Here is a 9,988-nt window from a genome sequence, read left to right as displayed (position 1 = left end):
TTTTTGTTCGTGTTTTGTGCAATGTCCCGACTTTTTTGGAATTAGAGTTTGTAGTTTTAGTCTTCTGCCTTCATTTGGAAAAGAAAGAAAGAAAGAACAGTCCGTCCTCTTCTCATCTGTGCTCTGTAGCTGTCTGTCTTTGTGCCTAGCTGTTTAAGTTCTGCCTTTTTGTTAATGTTTCTACTTTGTTGTGTTTTGCTACTCGGGGTTGAACAGCTGGCTGCATTGCGCAACACTGCCCCGTGATTGACGGGGGTATTGCAACTTTTTGTCCATGAGCTTTGAGAGAACGGATGAAAAATGGTCAAACTGAATGCAGAGTACAGACAGAGAGGTCCATTTGTATCCGCATTGGTTTCAAACATAGAGCATAAATGAGCCTCAAGACCAAACTTAATTTAGGTGCCAAAATGAACACTGTGGCTAATGTCAGTGTTTCTATAAATGGTTAATAATGCTGGAAACCTTAAATTGCATCCTCCACTATTGGTGTCTGAAGCGCAACCCAAGCTTAAGTCCATTCACCAAGTCTACTGCAGATTCTTTTTACAAACACACAGAGACCAAGCAGTGTTAATGATTCTTGGTGTAATTTGTGCTTATCTAATGCTGTTATTACCTTGATTGTGCAGAGACTGTTTGTCTTATTAGTTTCCCTCTGGGGCCCCTACAGACCTGAGTGGTGCAGCCCCTACAGTACCACTGCCAGTCTGCATGCTGGAATAAATAATAAATGGTTTGCTGGTGTAAAGTGAAAATTTATATCTGATTCATCACACAACGTAAGAGAAAATTGCTACGCATGCACAAATGCATGCTTAAAAACACAACATACATTCACCAAAGCAGATTTACCAGCTACAGTTCAGCTCTCCATCTTAATTCACAACAAAACTAATCATATTAAGATTATTTCACCTCATGGTACCTTAAAAGGAACTTTGAACTGTTATTTTTTATATGCTGTCATTTGCACAAGGACAGTTTTCAAAACAGCGCAGTCCTCTCTGAGTGTCTCACACTCCATGTGAAAAATGTTTCACTTACTAAAGTAAAACCAGATTTCATGTTTTCAGAGAGAGAGAGGCTATTTTTTCTTCAGTGTGTAGAGTATGGCTTACTGATGCCAAAAGCATTTCCCTAAATGTCTTTTTTAACTCTCGTCTCTCGCTCTGGTAGATCTGGGAAGCTGCTTATCTGTGGAGGAAATGGTCGATTTGATTTGGTGCTCCACTGTGGCCTCACAGCTGAACCTGTGCAGAGGAATACATGCATTATATACAGGCATTGACATGTCATACATCATTCCTAGATCATAAAATTGAATGTTTTATTTCTCACTTTGGGGTTTTGCAATTGTGATTCAACCTCTGGGACGAGGAAATCTGTTTCAACAGCTCATTTGATGAGTGATTTTCTTTTTTATTAGCAGTTATGGCCTGTTGAATACTGAAATTAGAAATACAATGAGGAATAAATCTTATTAAAAGTTAAAAGCATTATTAGTGTAGTAAAGTTTAACAAATTTATTTTGTTTTCTCTGTGGATGTGGAGAGATAACAATTTAGAATAATAAGCAAATTGTGAGATTGCTGGTGAAAAAGGGCTAAAGCAATGCTTAAAGTAGCGAATGTTCAAAGAAGCTGTTAGCTGGATTTCACATTTATTCTTTATAGTAAAGGTGTTCATATTTGGTGTCTGGAGCTTCATGTATGATTTACAAGTGTTATAACTTTTCTAAAAGAATCCATCAATTATCACGTGTCCCATTCAGGGTCAGGTTGGATGGAGCTAATCAGCTGTCAAAGGGCACGTTCACCCTGAACTGGTTATGGGTCAATCACTGCGCTAAAATGAATCCAACAAGAAAATTACTCAGAAATCTTTCAGATCTGAAGGTAACAGCCTCTTTCAAATATTCAGTTTGAACTGTTAGTTAGTCTGTGAAGTCTTTTACATGCAGTATATCAGTTCTAAACCTCACCATAACAACCTTTACACTCAATTTGGAGTTTTTATGAGCAAGACAAGATTTCAGTTTATTTACAAAATCAATTAAAATGCAAATACAACCAGTTGTGATCGCACAATAAATAGTTATTCTGATTCCCAGAAGCTATCTGGAGCTTGTAAGTAGAGTCCAAAGCAAAGGCCCGACAAACACAGTTACAAATATGATTTTCAACCTGTAACCTAGTAATGATGTGTAACTTCAAGAAGAAAGACTGTTTCATTTCCATTCATCCTTCCATTTAATCATAATCACCCTTTCATGGGTCTGCCTTTTCCCACCCTCTCGGTTTTCCTGCTCTAAAAACCGACTGACTGCAGACCGTAAATCTTCGATGGCCCCTCTAGCAGACCGCTTAATTGAGACACCACTTGTATATTTTTTTTAAATTAAACCTTCTTTCATAAACAGAGTCTGGCAGTTACATTCATTGAAAACATTACAGACTTAGCATCAGGTCACAGGTATGATCCTGGATTAAATTATCTATAGACCCAGTTTAGAAATAGTTACATGGACAGTGGCTGACTTCAGCGTTGTCAACTTTAGCTAAAGCTAACTATGTAACATCACCACCGTAAGCTAGCAACGTAAGCTTTGGCAAAGATAGCTAAAGCTAATGTCCCTATGTAAATAAAGTAGCTACACAGCTTATGTAGCTGCTTTGTGAGCTTAGCTTTAGCTATGTTAGCTACGTAGCCCTGTTATCTATGTAGCTTACTCAGCTAAGAGAGCTACATAAGACTTGCTTGCTGCATTGGAACTTTTTTCATAGAGGACAAGGTGTTTTTCCGGTAAGCAGACTGTTTACTCAGGTTCGTTAAATGTATTGTTATGAGGTGTTGCAGGTCAGGTTTTTAACTTTTAGTATCCTAACCTTACCTTACCCTGAACAGAAGTGTAACCTGATTTTAATTCTAAAGTTTTTGTATGTATTCCTGCTCTGACACAGACGGTGTCTCACACGAACAGTCTGGGAGGGAAGGCGGCAAGAGATGTACGGTCTGCAGCCAGACCCCTCTCTCCTGCTCTGGTAATCAGCTGGTATGTTGCGTCCACTCACTTAAGTTGTAAATCAACCCATTGCACCATGACCTCCCTCTATCCAATCATCCTGCTGTCATATCTTAGAATCAGTTCTCCTCTCCTCAGTCAGCCTGTCGTCTCAGTGTGACCATTGCATCTCTCCTCCACCCCAGCCACCTCCATTGCATCTGCTCTGTATCTGGGTCTAGGTCTTTAAAGGCCACTCTGCATCCCCTCATGCCCACCTCCGAGCCATCTCAACGATGTTCATGTCCGGCTTCTCCATGTCGTCCACTCCTCGTCTAATCCTACATCCCTCTATGACCACCACCAGTGTCTAAACCCCTAAACCCCCTTCAAGTTACATGAAGACATCATGATGGGGTCTACTCATCAACGACATGTCACACTTTCAAACATTTCCAAACTTATGTAATAAATTATTAAGTCTCTCCTGATTTAACTGACCAAATACTCTAAAATTCCCTAAAAATCACTGTAAATATTTTAAATGTTTGATGATGGTAGTACAGTAAATGTAAACAATGGCAGTAAAAAAAAACTATTGTAGATTAATAGGAGCACAGTTTTCGAATGGAAAGCTATTTAAAATTGAGTTGACTCTGAGTGTTTATGAGACTCAGGACAAAAATCTCACCAATCCGACAGAAAGCCACTGACCAGAGAAATTCCCATGGGTGTTATTTTCATGTGGTGGAAAACAGCCAGGAAATGGGACAAAAGTTCCTGTTGATAAATAGTATTGCAGCCATAAAATGATCAGCTATGTCTCACTAGCACACATTGACTCTTGACGTTTGACATCCCTTGAACCGATCTTTCAGCCGGACACGGATTGGCTCGTCCCTGGATTGGAAAGTTGACGGTCAAATCCCAGCAGTTTACAGTTTAAATGTCAAAGAGACTGAACCACAAATTACTCCCTGCGGCATAGCCAAGGCAAATGAAAGTATAAATGGGGTGAGTTATTACTGATGACTTTCTATAGCAGCCTTTACTGTAGAAACCCAACTCCAAAAAAGTTAGGGCGCTGTGTAAAATGTATAGAACAGAATACAATAATTTGCTGATTTCATCAACCCAAACTTTACTCACAATAGAACATCAGATGTGGAAACAGAGATTGTTTTATGAAAACTATTAGCTCATTTTAAATTTGAAGAAAGACAGCTAGAGGAACATTTCGCTGCTAGGTTAATTTGCAACAGGTCAGTAACATGACTGTGTATAAAAGGAGCATTTTAGAGAGGTAGAGTCTCTTAGAAATATAGATTCACCAATCTGCCAGAAATCTATAGATTGTGGAACAATTTCAGACACACGTTTCTCAACATAATATTATGAAAACGTCTAAGTTTCAACATCCAATATGTTTCACAGCACCCCAACTTTTTTTGGAATTGGGGTTTTATATGTGTGAATTTTCCATGCAGTAACAAGCCTTAGAGCGATCAGAAAGGTGCTATTATAGGTCGTTCCCACCAAGCGGTCCGGTTTCCCAAAAGTTGGAAAGGGTCCCAAAAAACCGACCCGTACCATCCCACTTTTCAGCACCCTTCCGTAGGGGTACCAATCTTACCTATCCGTACCAAAAAGGTGGAGCTACACACACATAGGGGGTTGTACTGACGTTACGTTAGCAGGCGACACAGCTGCTCAGCTGCTCGGCTGTGGGCTACAAAATACAGAAGTCTGCTCTGTGAGGAGCGGGCAAAAATGGGAGAAAACGAAATTCATGTCTGCTTAAATCTGAGATATTTGGACTCGATGGAGATCCAAACTGTTTCCTAGTCTGTGGATATCGGTATCTGGCCACAAATCAAGTTTCCTGATGTTTATCTGGACCTGATTTTAAGAACACAAAGCAGAGCCTGAAGGCTCACATCAGCCTGGTCTATCCATGATGGATGTGAAACTAAATTAATGCTGAAGTTTTGTGAATATGAAGCCTTAGAACAGTTGATTCTCTGTACTCTACTTCTTACTATAGGTAACTTGTGAAAACATAGCTCTGTGGTTGTTGAATGTGCTCGTTAAACTTCAGGGTGCAGCCTATCTTAAACATAGATCAGCGCACCCAGGATTTCTGACTTAATCTAGTTTGATTTTAACACCAGCTGAACTTTTACTTTATTTTCAGTGCAGTGAATTCTCACAGTACAGCTCTGAACTTTTATATTTTGTCATATAAACTGTTATAGACTAAATATATTCACATATTAACATACACTTACGACTCAAACCATCTCTGTACACGTATTCTATAAGCTGACGAGCTGCACTGACAGCAGTTAACACAATTAAAATGTAGTTGTGTTTTTTTTAAAGCACTTTCAGCTGAAATAAAGCCATGTAATGGTAATTCATTACTGATTTCTGTCACTCACCCTTTCTATAACGCTAAACCAGCAGACTCGCGCTGACTGTGACTTCACATTCATGCAATTACAGCCCGCCCACCAAGTGAGGACACGCGTGTCTGTGGAAACTCAAACTATTTTGGGGTTTAGCGTACCAAACCATACCAAACCGTACTGAATCAAACCGGACCCCCTGATGGAAACACAGCTTTAGAGAACACAGATAAGAGCCATCACACACAGTAAGGAGTACTTTGTAAAAGTTTTGGTGCTTGAAGGCTTCATACAGCGACGGCTGCTACTTTTCATGTATAAAAACAAGCAAAGCATGAATACTTTTGAGGAGAGACTGTCTGAGGGTATTTACCATTGTCTTCAGTTGTATGATTCATCACCTAAAGACCACAAAGATCTACAAAGAACAAACAGTTCTTAGAGAGATGATGAGTGGGTGGTGGGATAGAACCACAAGGAGGCTGTGAGGCAGGGTTTTCTCTCCTCAGACATGACTATTTGAACTTATTCATTTGTATGAAAACACATTTTTAACATCCAAAATAAGACTTTGTTTCCAAAGCTTCCCAAACCAGAGCATCTGGGTTCATGTATGGTAAGATTTGGATAAAATAACGGGGTTAAACCTCAGAAAGACTAGAGAGAAACATTAACTCTGTTATGTGTTGAAGGTGCAGCAGGTTCCTTGAAACAAATGTAAGTGTAATAGGTTCAATAGTAGTGTAATGTGCTGATTTTTTAAGCTCCAACTACCCCCCTGGTGCACAAAAGAGAAAGTGCGTCACTGCCAGCTCCCCCCACCCACTGATCAAGTGATGTTGTTCTGCATCTGACATCTCCTCTCTTGGGGGAGGCAGGCCAGGCCCGTTTTCCATGCCTGCAGGTTCCAGCTCTGGTGTGGGATTCCCAAGGCCTCAGGAAAGCACAGTTTACAACATTCCCACAGTGGTGGCCACTGAATGGCTCTCTTCCTCTTCTTCCCTCTTCTCTTTAACTGGGGTTTCTTTTTTGCCCATGTTGTTGTCAGGCAGTGGTTTGGGAAGCTGCCCAATGGTTCCTAGTCCATCTTGTGAGGGGTATGGGGGGGGGGGGCACAATCCCTCCAACCCCAACATCCACGACAGCTCTACTGCTTTGTTCCCTATCCAAGACACCCCCTCCCACCCCTAACCGCGGGATCCTCTCAGTGGCGGAAAATCCTTCCCATGAGCAGTTCAGCTCTACGGAAGTAATTAAACATGGGTAGTTTGGTGTAATGGACAATGTCATGCTGCCATTAACTGATCCCCAGGCTCACAAACTCAGATACACAACAAAAAGTCAGGAGAAAAAGACATACATTTGTGTTTTTCACAAATGAGCTAATAACTTGAACATTCTTTTTTCAGTTAAGCAAGAGAGGGCAACATATTTTAGATTGTTAGCAGGGTAGGTACTTATATTTATTTCACTTTTGGAGAAGCTGGGTTGTGTTGTGTCAGTGTTAAGACCTCAGAATACATAATGAAGACTGGCATTTTTGTGATGTGAACACACTTCTATCACTTAAATTGTTGTTTAAGTAAAATGACTTCAAGTTTACAACTGTCTTTGCAGTTTTGGTAGGCTACCTTAGTGCAGCAGAGCTTATTTTTGACATGGTAGCATAGCAAAATCACACGTTGACAGGCCAGCATCTGTAGGGGTTTTCAGTTGAGTTGTAATGTGCACTGCCTGCCATTATTAACCCCATAACTGTCTACTGTACAGCAGTGGTTCTCAACTGGTGTAGCCTCAGGTCAGGTATGGGAGCATATGCCTTGAGCACTTCGCCGCTTCAACCTTGGTCCTGTACTGCGCCCGCCTCGTGATAATAATTCATCGATCCGCTGACTGTGAGGCTGAGCTCAATCTCAATCTTGGACTCATGCATGGGCTATGGGTTCGCTGAACTAGACAGTATGGTGTTCCCAGCAGGCCTGGATGTCGACTGATGGCCAGATGCTGTGTTTACCAGGTGATGAGCCCTGAAGCTGCAGATCCAATGTGCACTAATATTATGGAAATCAGGAAAGCCCTAATATCAGTGAATGTTAATGTATTTCACAAGTTTGGAAATGTGAAATGTCTGGCAAATATACTCCATCATGGTGTCCTCATGTAGTTGAAAGGGGTACAATTATGCTCCCCTTTCAAGTACGATTATGCATGCAGAAGTGATACGGGGCATATATTAAATAATAAGCAGGAAAGCAACACAATCCTTTTGATTAGAAATGTTTAAATACATTTAGTTCAGTCAGGGATACAAGTAAAAACTACTTACTGTGCTGTTATGCTCCTGCAGCGGTCTTGTGAACTCGCCCCTGGATGCTTTCTTTTGAGGTGCTCGAACGTAGTGGCGGCGCTACTGTGATACTACATTTCAACTCTGTAAACCTTAGAGAGCACCATGTTGTCAGGATTACATTTCATATTCTCACATTTTAGAGGGGAGTAAGTGAGGAGATTCCCCTCAACAAGCTCGCCTTCGGCAGAGCTGACTCTCAACAGCTAACTCTCTGACGGGGCGCAGCCATCTTTCTCCTCTCGACAACTCAGTGCACGTGACATAAATTAACGTATCTACGTTATCAATGACATTGGTAACGTCAATGCATCTCCCCAGCTCTAGTAAACTCTGTTGTAAGTAAGAACTTACATTCAAACTAGGCTACCTGTGAACTCACACAGCTGGTACAACCCATACTAGGACCTGAGTATAGATGAGATATGATGGAGGTGGCTGGGGTGGAGGAGGGTTGCAGCAGACATATTGAAATGACAGGGTGACTGCAGATGAGAAGATTGATTTTAGAATAGGACAACAACAGGATGACTGGATTGAGAGAGGTTGTGGCAGAACTGGATTGGTGTACCAGACTAAGAAAACAGAAACACGTGAATGAGTGATAATGAATGGAAAAGAAACAGTCATCCTGTTTGAACTTTCACCAAGTTTCATTAAATGGCATCTGGGGAGGGCAAGTCTACTGTTAGGGGCTCATCTATTTTGGAAGTGTGTGTGGGTGAAAGCGCTGTTAGTTTGACATCTTAACACGCCAACAGTCGCTAACTGGCAGCAAACTCGAACTACTAAAGCTGATGTGAATGTCATTACTTTTGCTTGTGTTATATTCCAGAGCAAAGGGTTAAAAAAGCTGAGGTTTTATTGAAAAGTAACTGGATCTCTTCATTATCCCATGACAGCCTAGATAAATGCTCTAATTTTATGGAAAGTAAGTCGACAGTCATTTGTCTACACCTGATGCCATCCATCCCTTCAGCCATGCAGCAATAAGGCTGACCTATTGGAGCATGAATGGACTTCTTCAAACAGCTTTATGTTAGGCTGTCAAGTGCCATGATTAGGTGTTGAACCAACACGTTTCAACAATTTCTCATTTCAGTGAATTCCTATCTACTAGTAGTGAGCTGCTGTTGATTCAGAAAAGCTTAGTTAGCACCCAAAGTCAAGTACTATAACAAGAACCAGACAATAATAATAATAGGTCTGTTTTTCACACCAGGCTCATTTGCCATCATCACTACTAATGAGGGAGCGTGGATAATACTGTATTTGTTTAATGCCATTATTATTCTAGTCGCCTCCTGGTTTCAACCCCATCACTGTTCTGTTCTGAAAAGTCAGATCTAAGAAGAGAAGCAGTCACACGCAATAGCGAAACATCTCTGAAATGAGGGGAGCTAATTAAGCGTGCTGTAAGAGCCAAGTTAAAGACTGTGACAGTAATTACAGAAGCAATCACTTCACATCCTTCCTGCTCTTTCGCCACATTTCACGACTACCGGCTCCTTTGGAAAACAGTCAAATTAAGTCTCATTAAGCCCCCTGAGGTTTCTAATTAAAACACACTTTTATAGGTAAAAATTCCTCCAATATTTCCAACCATATACGGCTTAATTATATCAGTAAAGCTGAAGGCATTGCCTCTGTGTTGCACTGAATACCGATACAGTGGTTTATAGAGCAAGACGGCCTTAATAGAGGAAAAGTGCTTCCGGACGTGCAGTTGGGATCCACATGTGCCGGGTTACAGTATGACACAGAAATGAAATATGATCAGTATTTGAAACACCTTTTCTACACCCAGGCTTTCCTGTTTGATTGATCTGACATGAGCTTGAGCGGAAGAGGCTGCTTTTCTGACAAACTTACTCTCACGTCAGTGCTGTGAGTCATATTAACTTTTATTCTGTTTAAAAACTTTGCTTTTGCTCGTGTGTGGTTAAAAAAGGAGTGTGAAACGTGATTAATGTGGAATGGCGCTGTAAAAGTACCTGACTGCCTGTGAATGTATGTGGCAGTGTGTGGCGACAGTAAACACACAGTGATGTGGTTGTTGGAGGAAACTAGGAGTTCCGGAGCGCCTGAGGAGTGAGATCATTCAAATTGAAGTGCATGGCAATTACCAAATGGTACAAGTGCAGGAGAGCAGGCCGTCTGATAAAGACTCAGACACAAAGTGAATGTGGTGAAACTGCTTAACAGCTAACAGGTGACTCCTCACATAAA

This window comes from Cheilinus undulatus, linkage group 15 (genome assembly GCF_018320785.1).
Source record: "Cheilinus undulatus linkage group 15, ASM1832078v1, whole genome shotgun sequence".
NCBI lineage: Eukaryota > Metazoa > Chordata > Actinopteri > Labriformes > Labridae > Cheilinus > Cheilinus undulatus.
This window is presented reverse-complemented; position numbering follows the sequence as displayed.